This window comes from Mesoplodon densirostris, chromosome 11 (assembly GCF_025265405.1).
Source record: "Mesoplodon densirostris isolate mMesDen1 chromosome 11, mMesDen1 primary haplotype, whole genome shotgun sequence".
NCBI classification, from domain to species: domain Eukaryota; kingdom Metazoa; phylum Chordata; class Mammalia; order Artiodactyla; family Ziphiidae; genus Mesoplodon; species Mesoplodon densirostris.
Window position 1 is genome coordinate 68,563,667 of NC_082671.1, and position 10,934 is coordinate 68,574,600.

Consider the following 10,934-nt stretch of genomic DNA (forward strand, 5'->3'; position numbering starts at 1 on the left):
GAATTTGAACTTTATTGTAGGTGCTAATTACTATATCCCACTGACTTCAAAAGCAAAAACAAAACAAAAAAAGTGGTACTTGGACTTTAAGCCTATAACCTCAAGTCACACAAATTAATGATATTTACAAATGAAACTCAAACACAAGAAGAGGGAAATGATCTGTTGTTTCACGTCTTTAGAATGTTAGCTAGAAGGCTAACTAGGTATCTAGGAAGGCCAGGAATAGTTGTATGGTTTTGTTGAGGAAAAAGAAAAATCTATTAGCCCTAATTGGAAATCAGGCCCTTCCCGAGAATAAGCCTTCTTTCTGATAACTGGACTGGTGCTTTCAATCTCATTTCTCACGTTACTCTTACTGATAAAGGTATTTAATGATTCCAAAGAAAGTAACTTTGCCAAACGATCCAGAACATTAGCAGAGAAAAAAAAATACATACAAAACCTACATCACAAACACTTAGAAAAAGCAGAGATTTGTTTATAACTGAAAGAGGCATAATATTGGAAGTGAGAACAGTTAGCAGTTAACTGTGCCTACAGAAAAGAGGTGAATGTCTCTCTCCTCATTTATGAATTGTGAGCATAAATTAACAAGCCTAAATGTTCAAAAAGGAGAGGTGATGATATGTATACTTTTTCAAACAGTGGTGTCTTCAAAATCAGTTCATAAACCACACAGAACGTCAGCCTCATTACTTCAGTCACATGGTGCTGCTGGGAGTCTGGCACCTCTCGCGAGCTGAACAACACCCTATGAGGTACTGACTCCACAAACATCTACTGACCAGTGTTCTAGGAGAGAGGAGTGGGGTGGTGAAAAAGACAAAGGCCCTACTTTCACAGAGCTGACACTGTAGGCGGGTATTATGAAGAAATTAAGGCTCAGGTCCCAGGTCTGGCAGACTCTAAAGCCTACACTGTATATTTCAACTGTATCATCTCTCACTGGCGAGATACAACTTCTAACAACTTCTAAAAGTCCACACCTAAGCATGCAGTCCTGACACACTGTCTGGAACAACTTAGGGTTTCTCTCTGTTGGCCATCCACTATCACCTTCTCAGTGAAGTGTTCCTCTCCCACTCCCAAGAGCAAAGATTGCTCAGTCAGGAATTAACATACAGTGACATGGATCAAATTCTTTTTCTCCCTCATTAGCTCCTAAACTCCCTCAGGGCAAGAACCATATTTCAGCCTCTTTGTAAGTCTAGAAGACGGTACCTAAGGTAGGTATTCAATCAATGGCTGAGTGGAGTTCATGAGAGCAACTTCAATAGAGTGGAGGGGCGGGGGCCAGACTGCAATGAAATAAGGAGTAAATAGAAGAGAAGGGCATAGAGTTTGCTTTTTAAGGACAAATCCAGAAAGGAAACAGATGGGAAGTGACAGTAGTTTGAAGAAGAAATGTGGCCACAGGAAAGGTGAGTTTTTTTGTTTGTTTCTTTAAGAATGAGAAAGACTTGAACATATATGTTGGTATCGTAGTACAGTGCAGTAGAAAGAGCGCGGATGTCAGAATCAGAGACCCGAATTTGCATTCTGGCCCTGTCACTATGTCTGTGGACAAATCACTTAACCTCTGTACTTCAACTTACACACATATAAAATGACAATGATAAACCTGCACTTCACTGTGACGATTACAGCTCTTGGCAAAGAGAAGAGATTCAGTAAGTGGTACCAATGATTATTACCGTATGTGGAAGCCTGGACTCTGGTGTGCTAACCCCTCCCGCATAGTTTGTGCTTCAGTCCAGATTTCCTGTCTCACTCCTTGTGTAATATGTGACGGCAAAGAAACAAGATCCTTATTTCTCCTGTATGTGCCACCCTCTGTGCTATTCCACTTCCTTGTGACACTCTGCATGAGCTCATGAATGGCTGCTGTGGAAAATTACTGATGTCACCAGCTGAGGAAGAGAGACAATCTGGAGAATAAGCAGATGAAACTGATGTTAAATTATCAAATGTACTAGATTTTGAGCTCCTGCCAAAACGTTCATTGAGAACTAGGAAGACAGAAACCAAAAACACAAACACACAGAACCCTGTTTAAGTTTCTAAGCCAACAAGGTGTCCCCAGCATCCACTCTGGGCACTGAAAGATGGCGGTATGATAAAAGAGATGATTCCTGAGGTCCTTTCTCAATATTTTACCCTGACGTCAGGTTCATTTCTGTGAGGTACCTCACCGACTCTTCTGTCAACCTGACAAGTTCCCAAATTCACAAGATTAATATTTAAACAATTTTTGTTCACAGCCTTCTAAAGTTGATGCCATGGGTCGTGTTCACCTGTTACCTATATCTGGTCAAGAGAAACACCTCACCCCAGCCCTCTCTCCCAGATCACACCCCCGCCCCATGCTTAAAAAGGGATAGAAGAAGGCTAAAGCCCAGGCTAATTAACAATTAGTTGAAAAGGCTACAGGCACCTGGGATTATTAAAAGGCAGGAAAGGTGTTGACTATTATTTAGAATCAATTACCAGCTAATCATAGAGAACAGAAATAAATATGTAAAACAAAGAAGATATAACTCCATCGTTTAGAGTTGAGAGAGAACTGGAAGATACGGAAAAGAGATGAGGAAAAGGAGGAGGAAATATATGTGTACCTACAAACTTAGTCATAAACAATCACAAAAGCTACAAATAAACAAGTCGAAGTTGAAAATTCACTTTTTGTGAAACACAGTCTGATTAGGAACTTGAATTTACCAAGAAAGAAAAAGAAAGAAGAGTAAAGAATATTCCAGACACCTCTAAATATCCCACCAAAGAGCAAGCAAAAAAGGGCCACCAACCCACCACAAATCGCATATGCAGCACAAGACTGGAAAATATGATACAGTCATTCGTCACCAAAAAGAGACTTTAAATCACCTCTCCCCGCCGCCCCATATAAAAAGCATCTTGGATCGATCATTAAACCATGTATGAGAATAATTTTCAAAATTCCAATCCTAACCACACTGGCTGAGTGCTGGCTAGTACATGCCTCAATTTCTCCAGCGTTAAAAACCCTATTACAGTGTGTTCAGTCTGGCCAGAATCTGAGCCTGTGTTCTGACCCCAGACTTGAATCTTTAACGTAAAGTTACGAGTCACACCTGAAGAGGACTTTGCTGCTGTAAACGTATTCGAGGCAGCCGTTTTATCAAAAAACCCAAAAAACAAAAAACGTCGCCGGCCTGAGGTGCGGCTTCTGTAAATTGCTCCCAGCCGCAGGAGGGGGCCGTATTCGGGCTCGAGCCCCCAGGGCACTACAGCTCAGGCGCCGGGAGCCCCCCTTTCCCGCTGGGCCGGCTGGGGGTCCCGCCCCGGGAGGCCGCCCCGCGCCCCGAGCACCGCCCGCGCCTCTCAGGCCTCGCGCCCGACCTCGAGAGCCCGGGCCTAGCCGGGACCCCAGCCCCGCGCGCCGCATGAGCGAGGGCCGGGCCGGCCGGGGACGGCGCCGCCTTGTCCCTCGGCCCGTCAGTCCGTGGGTCAGTCGGTCGGTCCACAGCCCCTCGCGTCCCCACCGGGGGGGCATGGGTGGACGCCGGGCCCCGCAGACCCAGCGAGTCTCGGCCAACCTCTCGCTCCGCACTCACCTGCCCCGCGGGGTACGTCCAGCTGCCCCGCAGCCGCAAGCCTCCGCCACTACTGTGCCGACGCTTGTCGGGCTCCAGGCTCGGCCCCTGTCGGCGCTCGGCGGCGCCACCGCGCACGCGCGCCGGGCCGAGCGGGCGGCCGCGGGGCATGCTGGGGGCTGTAGTCTTTCGGGTCCGTTGGCCGGAGCTGCGGTGGGGTCTGCGCGCTTCTGGACCCCGCACACCAGCCTCCTTTCGGAGACTAGGCCGCGTCCTCCGGCGTGGGGGGGATGGGAGGGTACTGGGGGTGGAGGTGGAGAGGAGACCTTCGAAGCCCAATTTTGGCCTAGCGATGCCCACCTGGCCTCCCGTCTGCGCTGCAGCCCTAGGAGTTAGGGGAATATGGGGTGGACCAGTGGTCAGGATGGGGGATAGACGCGGCAGGGCTCTGGGAAGGAGCGGCTTACCTGATATTCATTTTCTAAACATTTAAGTGCCTTCTTTACGGGTGTACAAACCAGTCCTAGACCAGCCTGATCCACTCTTACACAATTCACAAGCCTTGGAAGGAGCCGCAACTAGTAACAAATTGGTTGAGGTCCTACCCAAGAAATTCAATCTTCGGGCATAATGCAATGAGAGGGTGTAGTCAGAGGCCTGCATCTGAGTCTATCAACCACGCTAACATTTGGCTCACCCACAAAATAAGAATGTGAACTTGTGGTTGTGAGAACTGGATGCTGTCTGAGAAAATGTTAAAGTGCAGTACAAATGAACAGTCCATGACGGCAGCAGCGCCCATCTCCATTTGATATCCAGGTCCCAGTGGACATCAGGCTCTAGTTTAAAAAAAAAAAAAAAAAGCACTTGCCATGTTTTAGAAAGGTCACCAAAAGCTATAACAGGATTACAGGAATATTTTTCTAGAAACTTCATCCTACTCTGAAGAGATACACCACAATTTCATTTTAGAGCTGCTTATTAACCTGAGCTCAGGTTCCTAAGGGTATTCCAAGGTGGGGATGATGCAGTGAATTAATGGGAACCACAGGTGAAGCCTACAAAACACACTAAGGCATTCTCAATCATGACCTCATTGTATTATGCTCACTTTACAAAGCACTTTATGTTATTCACAAACACTCCTACAGCAAAAGCAGGGCAAATTTTATCATTAGAATTTTGCAGAGAACTTGGCCAAAATATCAGTAATGGGAACTAATAGTGGTTGAAGAACTGCAGATACAGAGAGTCAACTCTAAAGTTATATGTGGATTTTCAACCACACAGAAGTCAGTGCCTCTAACACCCACGTTGTTCCAGGGTTAACTGTCCTTGGCCTGTACTCCCACAACTAGCACTATCCTAGTTACAACTTTATAAAGCCATGGCAGAGGTGTAACACTATCCCATAGTTTTAAACTTCTCAGTGCCCTAGAGCCATATCAGTGGAAGGCTCCTTCATTTGTGGATGGAAACTTGACCCGAAGCATTCATGGCTCCAGTCTCCCTCTCAACCTCATCTGTGGCCACTTGACATCACTATTTGATAGGAGCTTGTTATTTCCTAGGAAACTCCTGTGGGGACTGAGGACAAGGGGGTTGGTCTGCAGTAGCTCCCAAGTATCCCTTGGAGCCCCTCCTTCCACTCCAGCTTGGGCTGGGATGTTACCTAGCCACAGTTTCTGGCCCACTCTAGATAAGGAAGGCCTAATACCACCACAAATATGAACTTTCAGTACAAAATAAAGCATCAGAATCTGAAAGGGCAGATCTAACATGGCTTTTCTAAGGCCAGATGATCTTGTTATATGAGAAGAGGGCCTCCTGGTTTTTTTTTTTTTTTTTTTTGCGGTACGCGGGCCTCTCACTGTTGTGGCCTCTCCCGTTGCGGAGCACAGGCTCCGGACACGCAGGCTCAGCGGCCATGGCTCACGGGCCCAGCCGGTCCGCGGCATGTGGGATCCTCCCGGACCCCACGAGCCTGTGTCCCCTGCATCGGCAGGTGGACTCTCAACCACTGTGCCACCAGGGAAGCCCAGGGCCTCCTGTTTTGTGCCACCCAAAAACTCATTTCTCTTTCATTTGACCTTTTGTCCAAGTGGTCACCTACAGATCACCTCATCCTCTGAAGTGCTCAAGTTGCTCAAGTTGAAATCTGGGTCAGAAACCCAAATCAGTTTCTTCTTGAGTTTGGACTTTTCGTGAAGGCAAATTAACACCCATACTCACCTCTTAAACTATTTCCCCCAGCAGAAATTTGGCCTTTAAGAATCTGTCTGTACGGTACACAGCACTTAATGAGGTAAAGATAAGGTCACACAAGATCCAGAATTGAAAAGCCAAATTCTGCTTTTACTTTTAGTTACGTTCAGAATTAGCTAAATTCATGAGCTAACGTTTGTGTCCATCAGACCACACCTCTAATAAAGAACATACCTTATAAGAAATATATGTGAATTCCAGTATTTTTCATCTTTTTTTTGTGTGTGTGTGTGTCCGCGTTGCACGGCTTGTGGGATTTTAGTTCCCCAACCAGGGATTGAACCTGGACCCTTGGCAGTGAAAGCACGAAGTCCTAACCACTGGACCGCCAGGGAATTATGAATTCCAGTATTTTAAAAATGTTATCATGACTAAATATAACGTCTGGGCTTCCCTGGTGGCACAGTGGTTAAGAACCTGCCTGCCAACGCAGGGGACACATGTTCGAGCCCTGGTCTGGGAAGATCCCACATGCCGCGGAGAAACTAAGCCCGTGCACCACAACTACTGAGCCTGCGCTCTAGAGCTCGTGAGCCACAACTACTGAGCCCACGCGCCATAACTACTGAAGCCCACACGCCTAGAGCCCATGCTCTGCGACAAGAGAAGCCACCACAACAAGAAGCCCACACACTGCCACCAAGAGTATCCCTGCTCGCCACAACTAGGGAAAGCCCGTGCACAGCAACGAAGACCCAATGCAGCCAAAAATAAATAAATAAAATAAATAAATTTATTAATACATAAATAAAACGTCTGTTCCAGGTGGAATCCTGGAACAGAAAAAGGTCATTAGCTAAAAACTAAGGACTCAATTTAATAATGTATCAAATTGGTTCATTAACTGTGAAGTGGTACATCAGATATTAATAATAAGGGAAACCAAGTATGGTGTATATGGAAACTCTCTGTACTATATATGCAATTTTCCTATAAATCTATAACTTTTCTAAAATTTAAATAAAAATTGCATTCAAAACTTTAAAAAATGCCCAGAAGCAAAAAGAAAATATAAAACACCTAGGAATAAATCTAATTAAGGAGGTAAAAGACCTGTACTCACAAAACTATGACTCTGATGAAAGAAACTGAAGACGACACAAACAGATGGAACAATAAACTGTGTTCATGGATTAGAAAAATTAATATTGTTAAAATGACCAAACTACCCAAGGGAATTAACACATTCAATGCAATCCCTATCAAAATATCAATGACATTTTTCACAGAACTAGAACAAATAATTCTAAAATTTGTATGGAAACACAAAAGGTCCCAAATAACCAAAACAATCTTGAGAAAGAACTAAGCTGTAGGTGTACTCCCTGATTTCAAACTATACTACAAAGCTACAGTCATCAAAACAGTATAGTACTGACACAAAAACAGAACCATAGGTCAATGGAACAGAACAGAGAGCCCAGAAATGAACCCACACTTATATGGACAATTAATCTATGACAAAGGAGGCAAGAATATACAATGGGGAAAAGACAGCCTCTTCAATAAATGGTTTTGGGAAAACTGGATAGCTACATGCAAAAGAATTAATAATGAGCATTGGCAAGGATGTGGCGAAAAGGGAACTCTTTTGCACTGTTAGTGGGAATATTAATTGGTGCAGCCATTATAGAAAACAGTATGGAGTTTCCTCAAAAATTAAAAATAGAACTACCATATGATCCAGCAATTCCACTCCTAATTAGAAAAGATATATGCACCCCTATGTTCATTGCAGCATTGTTTACAATAGCCAAGATATGGAAGCAATATCTTGTCCCATCAATAGATCAATGGATAAAGATGATGTGGTAAACAAGGGGGGAAAGGAGGGGGTGGGATGAATTGGGAGACTGGGATTGACATATATACACTAATATGTATAAAACAGATAACTAATGAGAACCTGCTGTATAGTACAGGGATCTCCACTTTGCTGTATAGTAGAAACTAACACAACATTGTAAAACAATTATACCCCTATTATTAAAAAAAAAAGATGATGTGGTGTATAAATGATGGAATATTACTCAGAATGAAATCTTGCCATTTCCAACAACATGGATGGACCTAGAGGACATTATGCTAAGTTAAATAAGTCAACAGACAAATACTGTATAGTTTCACTTATATTTGGAATCTGAAAACAAAAGAACAAAACATAACAATAGAAACAGAATCACAGAGAACAAACAGGTGCTTGCCAGAGGGGAGAGGGTGGGGAGAGGGAAGAAATAAGTGAGGAAGGTTACGTGATACACAGTTGCAAAATAAGTAAGTCACAGGTATGAAGTGTACAGTGTGGCGAATATAGTTAATAAATATGTAATATCTTTTTATGGTGATATATCATAACTAGATTTATGGTGATCACTTTGAAATGCATAAAAATAACAAATCACTATGTTGTATAATAGGAACTAACATAGTGTTGCAGGTCAATCATACTTCAAAAACAAACAAACTCATAGAAAAAGAGATCAGATTTGTGGTTACCAGAAGTGGGGAGTAGGGGCAAGGGGAACTGGATGAAGGCAGTCAAAATGTACAAATTTCCACTTACAGAATAAAGAAGTACTAGGGATGGAATGTACAACATGATAAACATAATGAATGCTGCTGTATGTTATATATGAAAATTGTTAGGAGAGTAAATCCTAAGTGTTCTCATCACAAGGAAAAAAATTTTAATTAAAAAATTAAACTTCTTTAATTTTGTATACCTTTACTAAGCTTACTGTGATAATCATTTCATGATATATGTAAGTCAGATCATTATGCTGTACACCTTAAATTTACACAGTGCTGTATGTCAATTATACCTCAATAAAACTAGAAGAAAAAAATCACCTTAAACTCATTATCCAAGAAACCACACTATTTCACTATTTCACTATATAGCTTTCCAGCCTTTTTTTTTTTTTTTAAACTTTTTACTATTCATTTTTTATGTTGACTCATTCCCAATTCCCTGGTTGGTTCAAGTTCAGGATGCACTCACCCATGGTAGGCAGACCAAACCAACAGCAGTGTCCTGAAGTCTCAGCCTGCTCCCCAACTAACCAGCAAGAAGAGAGGAAGGTTGGCGAACACTCCTGAGCTCAGAAAGGAAAATGACATTTTCTGAATACTTTCTTCATGTCAGACCCTGGATTTACATACTGTTCTGGAGACACCTATCCTCTGTGCTTCCACTGAAGGATATCTGGCTCTCCTGGTTACTGTAATGAAATCTACCATCAGCCAGGGAAAGAGGGCAGTAAGTGCCCAGGTGTCTGACTGAAGCTGAACAGAAGACAGTGGTCCCACAGTCCGCCAAGACCCTGATTTCTGGATGGTTCAGATCCTGGGGCTTGCATCATTGGTTAACTGAATTCAGTCTAATCTTTGAGATGCCATGAGTGTTCTCTCTTCTCAGGAACCTGAAGCCCACCCAAATGCCTTTAATTAAAATGTTAAAATAACAAAATTGCACTTAAGAGTATATCACAACACAACCACTATGGAGAACAGTATGGAGGTTCCTTAAAAAACTAAAAATGGAACTACCATATGACCCAGCAATCCCACTACTGGGTATATTCCCTGAGAAAACCATAATTCAAAAAGAGACATTTACCACAATGTTCATTGCAGCACTATTTACAATAGCCAGGATATGAAAGCAACCTAAGTGCCCATAGACAGATGAATGGATAAAGAAGATGCGGCACATATATACCATGGAATACTACTCAGCCATAAAAAGAAACGAAATTGAGTTATCTGTAGTGAAGTGGATGGACCTAGAGTCTGTCCTACAGAATGGAGTCAGAAAGAGAAAAACAAATACCATATGCTAACCCATATGTATGAAATCTTAACAAAAAAAATGGTTCTGGGCTTCCCTGGTGGTGCAGTGGTTGAGAGTCCGCCTGCCGATGCAGGGGACATGGGTTCGTGCCCCGGTCTGGGAAGTTCCCACATGCCGCGGAGCGGCTGGGCCCGTGAACCATGGCCGCTGAGCCTGCGCGTCCGGAACCTATGCTCCGCAACGGGAGAGGCCACAACAGTGAGAGGCCCGCGTATGGAAAAAAAAAAAAAAAAAAGGTTCTGATGAACCTAGGGGCAGGACAGGAATAAAGATGCAGACATAGAGAATGGACTTGAGGACACGGGGAGGGGGAAGGGTAAGCTGGGACAAAGTGAGAGAGTAACATTGACATATATACACTACCAAATGTAAAATACGTAGCTAGTGGGAAGCAGCTGCATGGCACAGGGAGATCAGCTTGGTGCTTTGTGACTACCTAGAGGGGTGAGAGACGCAAGAGGGAGGGGATATGGGGATATACGTATGCATATAGCTTATTCACTGTTATACAGCAGAAACTAACACAACACTGTAAAGCAATTATACTCCAATAAAGATGGTAAAAAAAGAGAGTATATCACAAGTATATAATTATAAAACCAAGAGAATGGAAGAGCAAAGAAGACACACAAACCCACCCACTCAAAAAGCCTAGGAAGAAAAACCAGCCATACCACCAATCACTAGAGATCAGAATTGTCAGAACAATAGACTGTCATCTATTTATTTTCTATGAGGAAGTTTATTAACAAAATCCACGGTATCCGATATCCCCCGTGTGTCTGGTATGTTATAGAAGCTCTCAGATTACGATGCCCTGACAGTAGCTGCTTCCTCTCCAGAGGTCTGAACTAGAGAAGGAAGTAGATGGCGTGTCTGAACAGCGCCCAGTGATTAATTCCTTGTGCGAGACCTAGTAGTTTCAAACATCCCTTCCAGATGCTCACAAGAGAGGACTAACAGAGTAATCAAACTGTGCCTGGAAGAGTATCACGTGGCTCCGGGCGGTCCATGCCTGCTTGCCACCCTGAACTGTACTTAGAATTTGGCTTTGGGGCTTCCCTGGTGGCGCAGTGGTTGGGGGTCCGCCTAGCAATGCGGAGGACGCAGGTTCGTGCCCCGGTCTGGGAGGGTCCCGCATGCCGCGGAGCGGCTGGGCCTGTGCATCCGGAGCCTGTGCTCCGCAGCAGGAGGGGCCGCAGCGGTGAGAGGTCCGCGTTCCGCAAAAAAAAAGAAGAGAG

General features: G+C 43.9%; 1 protein-coding gene across 7 annotated transcripts in view; it reads right to left on the reverse strand.

The window, feature by feature from the left end:
• Window positions 1–3,689, reverse strand: part of SGSM3 (small G protein signaling modulator 3) — a 34,699-nt gene extending 31,010 nt beyond the window's left edge. For all 7 annotated transcript variants that reach the window (XM_060112340.1, XM_060112336.1, XM_060112335.1 and 4 more), the window contains exon 1: window positions 3,597–3,689. The gene's annotated coding sequence lies outside the window, so the exon portion shown is untranslated. The remainder of the gene's footprint in view (window positions 1–3,596) is intronic.
• Between the last annotated feature and the right edge of the window lie 7,245 nt (window positions 3,690–10,934).